Raw genomic sequence first — 14,697 nt, forward strand, 5'->3', positions numbered from 1 at the left:
AGGTAGACTTCTGGATGAAAACGTAATGACTAGATCGTTCTCATCATAAATTTATTATTGTACAGCAGAATTGATGGATCTTTTGCTACCTTTCACTAGAGAATTATTCATAAATGAAAATGAAAATATTTAAATCATGAATAGTTATATTTTTCATTCATTGTACCTGAAAAATGGAATTGGGGTTTAGGATGTCTCACTATATTAGCATTAGAACTTCTCAAAAGAAAAAGAGAAAAAAGGTACAAAATTTCTCCCACTAGTTAAAACAATTCAGTGTGGGCATGCTTCATTAACTGTTTGCATACAAGACAAAAGTGCTTTCTGATGAAGTGGAAAACCAACTTGGGACCAATTTTCCACAACATAAATTCAACACTTATTCTACCTCTTGATACCTTTGTACCTACCAAGAAAGGTTTTCATGATCTGTCATATCAGTAATCATTTTAAAACTACTATACTAGATTTTCCAATCCTTTAAAACACTTTTATTTTAAGGTCTTTCCCCTCTGAAAATATGCTTAAGATTAACATTTACTATAAATGTGATTTTATTGCATTGGAAGTTATCAAACTGAATTAGTAAGAATCAATTCTTACTACTTGTTAATAAAAGAAATATAGAGAGTGTTGAAATTAACAGCTTAAACAAAATATTGGTTATATTCAGCTATATGAATAAGTGCCAGAAAGCACATGATGTGCTCAGCATTACTGCTAATTTAGTTATCTAATAGGACATCATTTATTTCAATATCAGCAGCAAAACAGGTTAGCACCCAATAAGCCAGCAAAAGAAGTTAGTGCCAAGTTGAAAGAATACCAAATATTGATCAGTATGTCACAATCGTGGGTGAGTAGCTCCTGCCAGTCTAGCACAGAATAGTCACAGAGTGCCCCTGGAAACAATGAACTGACCTGCAGTCTCTATAGAGTTATTATTCACAATGGTATGTCATATTTTGACATCACTAGGAATGTTCAAAATTACTTTTGTTTACACAGCATGAGAACCTGAGAGAAAAGCTATGTCTTCACTTGTTCCCTTCCCTAGAGTTGCATGCTCTCCTTTTCTAGTATCTGCAAAGAGAAAGAAACAGGACCTCAAAATCTATTTGTTTCTTTCATTAATAAAAGTGTAATACAGAGTTGGTGAACAGGGAGAATCAAACTTTATTTCACATCATATAAAATTCATCTCTCAATGCAGCTTTTTAAGTGGAAATAGCTTTTTATTGAAAATAGCTTAAGAATGTTACATGAATCCATATGTTTTTTATTATATGGAAAGTAATCAATTCTTAAATATTCACACAATGAAGCATTGTTTAATCACATTTGGTATATTCAATAGCTGTATTATTTAAATATCTCATTAAAACTTGTTGTCCTGTTCTCATTAGACCAAGTATATGTTTCAATCCTTTCAATTTGAAAATATTTCTTATTATAGATCTTTTTGTGATTTCAAAAATAGAAGTAAATCATACTCAAATATTTCCTTTAGAATTAAGAATCAATTTTTTTTCAAAAATGAGCATCATGTTGCATTAAAATATTTGTATATCGATTAAAGTCAGGAGGGTTATTGATATGAAGAATGTGTTGTAGCAGTTTAGTACTAAAAAATATTGATTCGGTGGACTAAATATAATAAACATGAAAAATATTAGATTCTTTTAATATGTGGATTTACTGATCTTTATGGACTTTTCCTGAAATGTTTAATGTAAATCAGAAATTTTGTTTAATCATGTTTTAAATTCATTACTTAGGAAACATTTTAATATAATGAATTTGCTCAAAGTGAGCTATATCTGTAATGGTATTGGAATTCTAAGCATTTTGTATGAACATTGTTTCATAAATGTATATATTTATAGACTGCTTTGTCATAAAAAATAAATGAGATCAAGGGAAGTGTTTCTGTTTGCTATTTTGACTGTAATACTAGTAGGCCAAGTAACTACATTGGAAGTTCCTTTGTTTTGACTTATTAGCAGGATATGATGCTAGTGATGATAAGATAGGGCTTCTGATGTAGTTGGAGGAGCTAAATGAGTGAATAGGTCCATTGCCTTTTTTTTTTTTAAGATAAGTTCATATTTCTCTTTTTTAAAGATTTATTTATTTAATTTATTTCTCTCCCCTCCGCCCCCTGTTGTCTGCTCTCTGTGTCCATTTGCTGTGTGTTCTTCTGTGTCCTTAGATTCTTGTCAGCGGCACTGGGAATCTGTGGCTCTTTTTGTTGTGTCATCTTGCTATGTCAGCTCTCCATGTGTGCGGCACCGCTCCTGGGCAGGCTGTGCTTTTTTTCACATGGTGTGCTCTCCTTATGGGGTGTACTCATTGTACGTAGAGCCCCCCTACATGGGGGACACCCCTGCGTGGCAGGGCACTCCTTGTGCACAGCAGCACTGCGCATGGGCCAGCTCACCATATAGCTCAGCAGGCCCTGGGTTTGAACCCTGGACCTCCCATGTGGTAGGTGGATGCTCTTATCAATTGAGCCAAATCCTCTTCCCTCCATTGCATTTTGACACAGGTTTCCTAAGCTGTGGAGTCTTACTGATTGAGATTGCATCTACTTGTTTATATATCAAGAATTGGGCGCAGTCAAAATTTGTTTTATTTTTCTGTTGCAGTCATGTTGCCTTGATTAATCTTAATTCCTAAAAGACCCAAATTATTGGAAACTGTAATGCCAAAATCCCTATACTTGGGATTCCACTTTGCTAAAGTAGTGTTAAATTGTTTGGCCTTTTGAGAAACTGCCCATCCTTCTGAACAAATGGATGACAGCTTTGGTAGTATTACAACCGAGTCTGCATTGGCTCTGCTTGGCCTACTGGATATCAAATTTACCTAAGAACAGAATCAGTAGTTGGTCAGGATTTAAGTTTCGTAGGAGTTAAAGAATTTACCTTGCCTATTTTTATTTGTCTGTAAGAACATTTAACTCATTTTAAACTTACTAATCATGTGATTTGATGTTTCTTGTATTTTTTATGATAACCAGTAGTTTAGGTTTTTAAGTAATTTTCAAAAGACAAGATGAATGAAAATATAAGTCAGTTGAAAAGTGAGTTTGTAAAAGCACCAGTAATTACTGAAGATTGTTAAATTGCATGAATAATTTTATGTTGAATTTAACTTTTCACAAAATATGGAAGCAATAAACTTCAGATGTTAAGTTTTTAAAAATATACTTATTAAATTAGACATTTGTTATCAATGTATCACCACACTGCTATAATCTGACATTATGGCATAAACTAAGAGACTGACTAGACCAGGGTTTCTTAACAAGGGGTTCCTGAGCTTGAATTTAAGTTCAAAAGAACATTATTTTTATGGGGACATGTTGGAGCGGGTGTGATATATTTATTAAAAAATACACGATGTAGTGTGGACTTGGTAAGGGGTCCATGGTTTTCACCTAACTGGCAAAGGTGCCCATGGAACAAAAAAAAAGTTAAGAACCCCTGGACTAGACATATCTTTTCAACAGTTATATTCACTATTGGTGGAAATTTAAATATTGTCAAAGTTACTCTCACCTTGTCTTTGAATTTATGAATAGGACTCTATTCTCCTTCATAAAAAAAAGGAAGAGTACTTACCAAATCCAATGGATGTGTCATGATGATGGGAACGAGTGTTGTTGGGGGGGGGGAGAGGGGGGGTGGGGGGGTGGGGTTGAATGGGACCTCACATATATATTTTTAATGTAATATTATTACAAAGTCAATAAAAAATAAAAAAATTAATTAAAAAAAAAAAAAAAGGAAGAGTAACTTGGAATGTTCATAATTTCATTTATATACCTATATACAGATACATAAATAAATATATATGTATAATTTAGTGACTATAAAGTAAATATGTATGTATAATTTAGTGACTATAAAACCTAAATTGTGGACCAATGCAATTTTTCCAACATATAAATATATATTTCTTTCTATAAGTATTTTCAATAAAATATTAGCTGTTAGATCATTTATCCCAATTAAAACTCTGGCAAACATATAGTGTTTTAAAATTCATAATTTGTGTAAAAGAGACACTATTTTTAATCTTAGACTTTGCATATAATACAGAAAAGAAACCACACTTATACACTTCTTAATATGACAGAATTTCTTATCTAGACTATCACTGCTCTGCAGAGAAGTGTTTTATTTCCTTAAAATAAGCACTGAAATTGATGCAAGGCCCAGGCACTCAATGTACACATTTGACACTCTCTAGGAGGGAGGTTTGGTGTATTAAGCCCTCTAAGTTTTAGATCTCAGAAAGGGCTTTACACCCTGTGGTGCGGGCACACTTCTTTCAGTGGAAAGTATGCCATTAAAATACTGTCTTCTTACAGTGACTGCAAATTGGTAGAGTCAGAATTGTTTTTAGTCACTAGGCAGCATGATGAAGCATTTTGGTATTTTACCTGCGTAATTTACAATTTGTATACGTCACAAAAGGAGGAAATCAGTTTCTTCATAAGTAATATCGATTTGAATCCAATATTTGAAAAAATGCAACTATTGTGCCATTATAGTTACACTATGTATGTACCCACATATTTACAAAACATATTGAAACCAGATCATAGGTGAAAGATACATTAGATTAAACAAGGAGAAACTGATCTTAACTTTTACCAATCCAATATTCCACGTCAAAGAAAGCATATAACTCAATAAAATGTATTTTACTGGTTAACTTAAAAATATTCCAACAGCTTATTTTGACATCATTGGAAACACATTCTCAATGAAAACATTGTGTATTGCATTATTAGCTCATAGCATATGATCTCCATTTCTGCTTCTCTAGATTTCTCCTCCCCCCTCCCCCCGGGATAGTAACAATGTGGACTCACACATTATTATATTAATTAGAAACCACTACCTCATATAATTATTCTGGCAAGCACATGATGAGTACTGAAAATATTATTGACAGAATTTCTCCATTTAACTCTGGTGTTAAAAAGATTTGCATGTCTAAAACTGTCTTGATTAGATATTGTTTTTGACTACCCTTCTCAGTGTTTTACTATATGCACATTAAGCATGAGGACTTTTAGCACGTCTGAAGTAACATCTGCTCTGTCTTTTTGTTGCTGGGTTCATGGTATAATTAGCTCTATATTTCACCAAATACAATTTTGCTCCCATGGCGGACAAAGCAGCATGAAGAAAACATAAATAATTGCAGATTAGAGAAACAGAAGGCAAAGTGGGTGTAGATGGCTTTGATAAAAAAGGGTTAAGGAGAATAGAAGGTCAACTCATTATTAAGGGAAAAAAGGAGGTAGTTAAAATTAGATATGGTCTTTGTAATTAAAGAAAACACACACAGATTTTTCTTTTAACAGTGTTTCCTATTTGGCCAAATAGTTTAGTGACTTGCAGTGATGTCATTTGTTTGGTAGTCATTTAAAGAACACTTTAAGAAATGTGCATGCTTAGATACACAAAACGAAATTTAATTATTAGAGGAACTGTGGAGATATGGGAGGCTTTCTGATAAGTTATCCAGAGTGTAAAAGACTTTTTTCTGATAGTGCCACTTTCTCAAAATCAAGTTAGCTCTATGAAGCCAGCAAGTCAGATTTCTGTCACCTGCTATTCAGATTTCACAATGCTTCCAATTAACCAAGAGTCAATATACATGAATGAGGCAGTAGTATTTACACATTAAATTCATATCAAATTTGGGATTGTTTACTGTATGAAATATCCTGATTAAATTGCCTAACATTACACAAATTATGCAAAATAATATTACACAGTATACAGAAAACACATAAAAGGTCCAAATCTTGAAACAGTATGCTTTGGCAATTGACAATACAATCTGTTGTAAGTTTTTTAAAGCCTACTAAATGACTCGTTATTGAGTTAACTTCATAGTTGTGAAATGTAATTTTCCTAATCTTTTACTTTTAGACTACAAACCATAAAAATTTTGAAGTGATTGGCACTTACTTAATTTCTATCAGGAAAAGTCTTTACTTTTAAAATAAAGTAGTAATGGTGGGTGTTTGTTTTTGTTTGTTTGTTTTAGAAAAGAGATGGGTGGAGATTTTGTTCTCATAAGTATTCATCCAATTTATCTAATAACATAAAGTAGGGAAAGTATCAAAATGTATCTCCAGCTATACTCTGAGAAGAAAACTCATAAATCAACTAGGGCAATTACAGAACAAATAAAAATAAAATCCAGAAAGCAAGACAAATTTAGTTATAAATTACTGTGTTGAAGGACAGTTTAAAATATAACAATGTAAAGTAAAAAAAATATATATATATATTCCCACTGTGTGTTTCTCTATTGAAGAAAGCGGGACAAAATATTTCTGTTCTATTAGAATATACCCAAATCACATACTAATTTTTAAAATATTTTTATTTTCCATATAGATGGCAGGTTTAAATATATTAATCACTCAGATAATACCTGAAAGCTTTTACACTATGCCTTGGAAGCCATAAGTTCTTGCCCACTTTGCTTCAGGCAGGAGAAGAGGTTGTGAAGGGGCAGATACCCAGAAGAAAAGTACATAAAAACAATACTATTATCTCTCTATTAATTCTTTGACTTTCATTCATCTTTGACAGATACTGGATAAATTTGAAAGATTTTGGACAGATAGAAGGCACAAAACAAATCCTACTTTTGTGCATATATATTATTTAAATTTATTTTTTTCTGAAACCATGGAACCTAAGTCAAAATAGACCATATGGTTCATATAGTTCAGGGTTTTTTCAATCAATTATACATTAGGATCTTGTGGAGAACTTTTAAAAAAGTACAAATGGCCTGGACTTGCTCTAAGCCAATGAAACCATAATTTCTAGGTGAAGGGCCTATTTGTATTGGCATTTTTTTTTTTTTTAAGTTCTTGTGATTCCAATGAGAGGCCAGTTTTGAGAACTCCTGAATTTTCTTCTAATTAAATTTTCTTGATTTGAGTGCATTTTCCATGTTTTTGTCAATATAAAGTTGGTATCAGTTACCTTATGTTCATTCTGTCATACTATCTGTGGATATCTTTGACAGGAAGTATTGATATAAATATGGTCAATTAAGAATGTGAGATCCTTCAGGTATTTGAAAACAGCTATAGCTGACTCTTGATTTTTATTCTCCTTTCCATTATTTTCTATATAACATGGTTTCATGATTCCTGTTTTATTGTTTCATAATTATAAGTGCAGCCAAATCAAAATACCCTAGAAACTAAATATACCCACTAATATCTCAGGGACTGGACATGTATACTTTGAAAAAGATTTCCATTTGAATTAACTTTAAGTTGTAAGTATTTGTGAATCAAAGTAACTTTTGCTTATGTTTTACAGTATTTTGGTGAAAGGAATTGACACTCTGAAAGTTAAGTGTCTTGATTTGGCCAATCTATTATTACGCAGAAGATTTTGAATTCACAAATTAAAAATTTTATTTTTTATTTTCAAAGAAGCTTTAGATTATATGAATGCTACATAAAAAATATAGGGGATTCCCATATACCCAACCCCTTCCCTTTCCCAAACTTTCCCGCATTAACAACCTCTTTCATTAGTGGGAAATGCTTGTTACAATTGATGAACACATATCGAAGCATTGCTACTAACTGTGGACTATAGTTTATGCTGTGTCCCACACAATTTTATAGATTATGACAAAACTATGGTGGCCTGTTCACACATTTTGATTTCAAATTCTGTGTTCTTTCTACTACATCAGAGTGTCTTTTCCAATGGTCACGGTGATCAAGAATATCTGATTATTTGGTTATATTTGGTGAGAAAAGCATAAAAAACCATAATTCATCTTTTTGTGATTTTCAAATAACAGATTAGAACATTCAGATATTGCTGTATGATATTTTTTTGGCTCTTATACCTTAATATCAGTGAGAATGATTTGAAATTAAGAATAAGAGTTTTCGTTAAGGTATTTATTCTGTTTTCTCACCTCAGGTATTTTGATATTTTGTATCTTTGCTATGCAAACACATTCTCACATTAGGTCTTAGTACTCTAAAGTTTCTTTGTACTTCCATGAATAACAACTGAAATTCATTTGTGTTATACATATGCAAACAAAATGTTTAATATTAGCATAATTGCTATGGAATCAATGACTACAAATGGTCATTTCTCTTAATGAAGTTGCTGATTGCAAGTAAAATAATATAAAGTATTTATTAATATAATATATATAAATATAAATACAAAAACTAAGGCGATGCATCATTCATGAGTGTTGAAGTCAATTTTATTTATATGCATAGAAAATAATACACATGTGGAGAGATGTGTCTTAATTTGCCTTTCTTGGTCTACCATTTCAATTCAGGAAGTGCAGATGGCCTTGTGGAATTAATAAAACTCTGAAGAGGGTCTGTGAGTAGATGGAATATGTAATTTCTGTCCATTGCTTTTGTTTGGAAAAGGGAAGGGAGGTGTCATTTTTCTACCCCTGAAAGCCTAGTAATTGTTTAACAGCATTTCTACCATTCAGATAGTCTAGTTCATAAATTTCTTTAATGCCTTCTTTAATATTACATTTAATGAAATATTGCTCCTAATTCATTTGATTTTGCTACCTGGTAGCCTCTAATTTGTGGGTCAGAGAATTTTAGCAATTTTTTTCTAAAGTGGTTTTAGATTGTTTTAAATATATACATAGTGTAGTTCCATCATCCTGTTAAAACAATTTTTATTAATAGAGCTTTTGTGGTTCAGGAAAATGATATATTTTGAGATGTATCCTGATATAAATAAGAGATTTATCCAGATATAAGTAAAAAGAACTCTAAGACTGACGCACTTTCAAAGGATGATAGCTGACCCTGGTTTGAAAGTGATTCATGTGTAAGAATAACCAAGGACAAATTTGTACTCCAATTATTTTCCTTTTACAAACTTGAAATATTAACAAATTTCCAGTCTTCTAATTTATATTTCCTACATAATTTTCACTACTGCTAAGAGAGATTCTCTGCTGAGTTGGAAGTAGAAGTATTAAAATAAGTATTCTATTTTTAAATATGGGATAACTTATATTTCTGATGAAATAGGGCTTTAAATTAAAATACATTATGGTTTAGGCTTTTGAAGACTGGCAACTCAGTTATGACCCAATTGAACATTATTTTAGGGGTAATTTTATGGTATAAACTATTAGTAAATCTGGGGTTGTTTATTTAAGTTTCCACAACACAGAAGCAGTTTATGGAATAGACAAGTTAATACCAATAAATTTTAAACAGTAATATGTATCAAAATCTTCATGAAATGTCTCCAGTTCTAGGTCTTTTCAAGTCCCCAGTAACTATGGTACAATGAAAGGAAAGTACAGGTAGTGCCTATTAATAGGAGATCTTCAACCAGTTTTATTTCTTTCCTCCAGTCTTGTTCCCCTTTCAACAAAAAGATTCTACTGTTGTTGGTAGTAGTGACTGTTATTTACTGAGCACTTACCATGGGCAAACTACCACGCTCCATGTAACACAGCAGTGATGATAATCTCTTGATTTAGGAAGAAACTGAGGTACTGAGAGATCTAAGGACATCCTCAGGTCATTCACTTTTACAACACTAGGCCAGAATGGAGTCTGATTGGATGCCAAAATCTGCACAAAAAAAGATTTGGGTAGAGAGTTTTTTCAATAATGTCAGTCTTTATTGTAACTGGGGGTAAAATGTGTACATTTCAACCCTTGGGTCAAATGCTAGCTCATATACAAGACTAATGGATAAAAACACACAAAGTATCCTTTTAAAATAGGTGATACCACCTCAAACAAGTAAGGGTCATGAGATTCTATGTTGCAAAGACCTTCATTTCATGCCACACCTCAAAATGACACCTTACTGTACGTATTCCAAGAAGTTGAAGGGACTGGGTTATTTGAATGATATTTACCAGTTTTTATTAAAACTTGGTTTAGACTTAATTTTAATTAAATCTTTTGAAATGAAAAAAAAATTTAAACTTAAATACAATGTCTTTTGACTACCTAAATCATCTTAGAAGGAGGATCCAAAACAGCCAGTGACCCCTACCATGTTCCTCAATCCCGTCTTCAGAACCCTAGCTCTCCCTCTTTTCCCACTAAGGTTTTTGTGTGTCTGTGAATTCAAACTTCTTCTTTCTTCTGCCAAAAATGCCATTTTCCCTGCGTTAACATACATTTTCAATGTTTCCTTTTTTATGAGACCTTTCCCACTCCTATGGGTATGCACTGCATCTATAGTGCTTTCTTCATACCTGTAAAGTATCAATGTATGATACACATGTAGCCCTAATACAACACGAAAATAATATGATGAAGTAATTCTTTGAGGTTGATGTTTTATGATGTCATTTTCCTGCATTTTCTTAAAGCAGCAAAGTTTTTCCTATACCATCCATTTCTTTGTTTGCATGCTCTCAAAAATCATATTTATTTCTAGCGCATTTTTTACAGTCATAGCACATTCAACCACACACACATATTTATAAACAGTGCATATAAACCATACAGTTCCTCTTAGGTCCCAGATCCTCAAAGTGTATAGACACTCTGATATCTTTTTCCTCTCCTGCTCTTATGAACACCTTGAGCGCAAAACTGCATTCTCCTGTACTCCCCCATATTTGAAGCTGTAGCCACTCAGCAAATGAGTTAAATAAATGAATTATTGAATGGGAATCCTGAAAACAAAAGAACATTAAATGAGCCTTTCCTGTTTTTAAGATATTCTGTTTCCAATGAAAACTTAACAAGGTATGAAATAGGTCCTTGATTTGAGGCCATCCAGTTGTCAGCCACTTGGTCTTTTCTGAAATGTTAAAAACCACATTTCAACCTTAGTATCTTTGCCTGTGGACTCTCCCTCTCAAAATGGTTACTTGACGAGGAACTCAGTTTGAGGCATCTCAAATGTAGAATCTCCAAAAAGAATCCCTGGTCTTCTTACCAGGAAACTGCTCATCCCTGAATCTTCTAATTCAGTTATTCTACTTCAGTTATTCTACTTCTTCAAGTCCAAAACTTGGGAGCCATCTTTGACTTCCCTCTCTTATACCCACATCCAATATTGTCACAGACCCACTCTCTTCCCAGTATCTCCTTCATCTCTTGCCTGAATAATAGTGAATTTCTTGCTTCCTCCCTTCCCCCTGATAGCAGCCACAGTAGCCCTGTTAACATGTAGGTCAGACTTAGGCCATTCCACTGCCTGCCCACACTCTTCCCATTTAGAGTAATACAATAGGAGTCCTTCAGATAACCTACAGACCTCTGCATGATCTGGCTCCTGGCTCTCTCTCACTCTGGTTGCCTGCCCTCCCAATCTCACTCTCAGTCACTCACCCCAAGACACACTGGTTTCTCTGCAATTTCACAAATCTCCCTGGAATGCTTCTGCCTAGGGCCTTCGTATTGCTCTTTTCTCTTTTTGGAATCCTCTTCTCCTAGAGATCCACAGATCTTGTTTGCTTGTCTCCTTCAAACATGTAGGCTTTTGTCAACACCTATTTTTTTAATTGCCACCTGCCTTCTCAATATGTAAACACTTCCTATCCTCCTTTCCTGCTTTATTTTCTCCATAGCACTTATCACACTGACATGCCATGTAATTAACATAGTGTATAGTTATTAGAATGTCACCTCCATTGGGCACAGACTTTGTTGTCCAATTTGTTCATTGCTATATCACCAGTGCCTAGGAGAGTGCCTGCAATAATATTTTATTGAAAGAATGAATTAACAAGAGATATATGTTTGGGCATACAAAAATGTATAAAAATAATATTGCTAAAGAATTTTAACTAGGAAAAACTATGGGCATGGCAATTGTTCTATATGAAAAGCACTAACTTTTCCAGTAATATCTAAAGGGAGAAAAAGGCCTTTTAAAATCTTTGCACTGAGGAAGTGAGGATGAAACAGTTAAAACGTTTATTTTCTAAATGTGACATGCTCTAGGAGCTGCACATCACTTCAGCTCATGTTTACACATTATGTTACTATAACTGCTTAAAATGTAGGGATTTTTAATTGAATTTTATGGCTGGTCTACATTGTTGATAGTAATTTTTACGTTATAGCTTATGAGTTTAGTCATAGAAAGATATAGAGAAATTTCCATTGATGTAATAAAATATCTATAAAAGTAAAATGATGTTTCCTTAGTAGGTCGTTATATCTTTCTAAATCTCTGAGCATGCAATTATAAAAAATGCATTTTGAGTGTGAATATTTAGCAAATTAAATAACTTTCTTTAAAACAATAAGAATCAATGATATATTCCTGAATCTGTTACATGAAGTGTATATTTTTAATAAAAAAAACTTGTTCTTTTCAGAATACCAAAGTAATATTTTTACAGGTAGGAGCCCAAGACTTCCTAAATTTTTTTTTTACTGGTTATGTTCATAATAAAACCAAATATTTATTTTATAGCCCTATATATTAAATTATGTTTAACATTTATATTATGCTATATCAATTGGATTTCATTTAATATACCAAAAAGATATATGAAAGGCTGCATTTTGTATTCTATTGTGGTATTGTATTTCATTTAATTCCTAAAAAAATGGCCAACTTAGATTTTTTTTTTTAAGATTTATTTATTTATTTCTCTCCCCTTCCCCCCCCCCACGCCGGTTGTCTGTTCTCTGTGTCTGTTTGCTGCATCTTCTTTGTCCGCTTCTGTTGTTGTCAGTGGCACGGCAACTGTGTTTATTTTTGTTGCGTCATCTTGTTTCAGCTCTCTGTGTGTGCGGCGCCATTCCTGGGAAGGCTGTACTTTATCTTTCGCGCTGGGCAGCTCTCCTTACCGGGCGCACTCCTTGCACATGGGGCTCCCCTATGCGGAGGCACCCCAGTGTGGCATGGCACTCCTTACGCACATCAGCACTGTGTGTGGGTCAGCTGCACACGGGTCAAGGAGGCCCGTGGTTTGAACTGTGGACCTCCCATGTGGTAGACGGACGCCCTAACCACTGGGCCAAGTCCGTCCCCGCCAACTTAGATTTTTCACTGGAAATTATATTGTTAACCTGCAGTAATAGTAACCAAGAAATTAACTGAAATGCTCATGATTTTGATTTTCTTAGGGTTTAAAATTTTTCTAATAATATTTCTACTTTTAGAATTTTAAATTTTCAAAATCATAAGTCAATCAATTTAATATGAACCCAAACCCTCCACCGTTTATTCTTTTTCATAGTCATTAATAGTCATTCAAGATATTTTACTTTACCATGGGAAATGACTATAAAAATTGGAATATTTTATTATTATTGACTTTAAAAATCACTTAAGCTACAGACTATGAATACTTTTGACTCAAAGTATAAGAATTTTGCTATTTTCTTTTTCTACTATATATTTCTCCTCAACAGTAATATTTAGAATTTTAAAATGGATAATATTCATTCAACATTTTGGGTTATAAAAATTAAATTTTCATCCTTGCTTTGAATGCATCTGGGAACCTAGAAAATGAAATTTATAGAAAAAAAATGCCATCAGAAACATTATTGATTACGCAGACTGTGTGGCTTTCATTAACCAATTAAAATATATTAGCTATATCATCTGGAAATGACTTGGCATCTATTCTTTCGATCATTGATAGAATGGAGATAATTTAAATCCACTTTTATTACAGCTTTTGTATTAGTCATGGTTCTCCAGAGAAACAGAATCAACAAGAGATATCTGTCAATAGTATGCGATTCTATAAGAGTGTCTCACACGGCCGTGGGGATGCACAAGTCCAGGTTCCGCAGGCAGGCTGCAACCAGGGGCTGAAATGAAAGTCCAATGCAGGTTCTTGACGAGTTTTGGGAGATGCTGGCTCTCCAAAGACAAGCTGGGATATTCTCTCTCTATGTTGGAATCACTTCCACTTCTAAGGCATTCAAATGATTGGGTTAAGCGTAACTCATTGCTAATGGCAATCTCCCTGATTGATGTAATTATAACCAGCTATCTATGATTTACCACTGCAGTAAAGTCAATGGGGATAAAGTCCATAAATGCCCTTGTATTACAGTTAGCCCAGTGCTTGCTTGACCAAACAACTGGGCACAATTACCAGCCAAGTTGACATAATAGCCTGACCATCACAACTTTCATATGACCATAGAATATTAGAAGATAAGAAATCTGATTGTCTAGAATCTAGACAGTGAGAAAAACATTTTCCCAATGTATTAATAGCTCTGCATTGTCAGAGAAGTAGTCTTAAATTGTTGGTTTCAACATTTATACCATGGTCCCTAAAGCAGTGCTCCTACCCTTCTTTGTAAATTTAAAAATAATAAGAATGAAAACAAATTCCCAAAGTCCTTTATATTGTCTCAGCTTAAGTCCTGGCTTTAGCCAGTCTGACATTCTAGTTCAAGACTCCTGCTAATTTTTCCTATCATCATTCATGGTGATGCGCTCATGCATTCAACTTTCATTCTTGTTTCTGAATTCTAAAGCAACTCCCTAGCAATTGCTTATGTTTTTAAATTATATTGATGTTTCCCAAACTCTAAAGCACCACATAAAGATTAGTTATAATGTCTTCCCTTCATTTTGACTGCTTTTTCCTTGAACATCTGTTCTGGATCTGCACTGGGCTAGACCTAGGAGATGCAGAGACTAATGATGGAACCTTCACCTTAGT

At 33.5% G+C, this 14,697-nt stretch overlaps 1 protein-coding gene across 2 annotated transcripts in view; it reads left to right on the top strand.

Moving 5' to 3' along the window:
* DACH1 (dachshund family transcription factor 1) overlaps window positions 1-14,697 on the top strand; it is a 422,811-nt gene that overhangs the window by 248,157 nt on the left and 159,957 nt on the right. The gene's annotated exons all lie outside the window — the stretch shown is intronic.

This window comes from Dasypus novemcinctus, chromosome 15 (genome assembly GCF_030445035.2).
Source record: "Dasypus novemcinctus isolate mDasNov1 chromosome 15, mDasNov1.1.hap2, whole genome shotgun sequence".
NCBI lineage: Eukaryota > Metazoa > Chordata > Mammalia > Cingulata > Dasypodidae > Dasypus > Dasypus novemcinctus.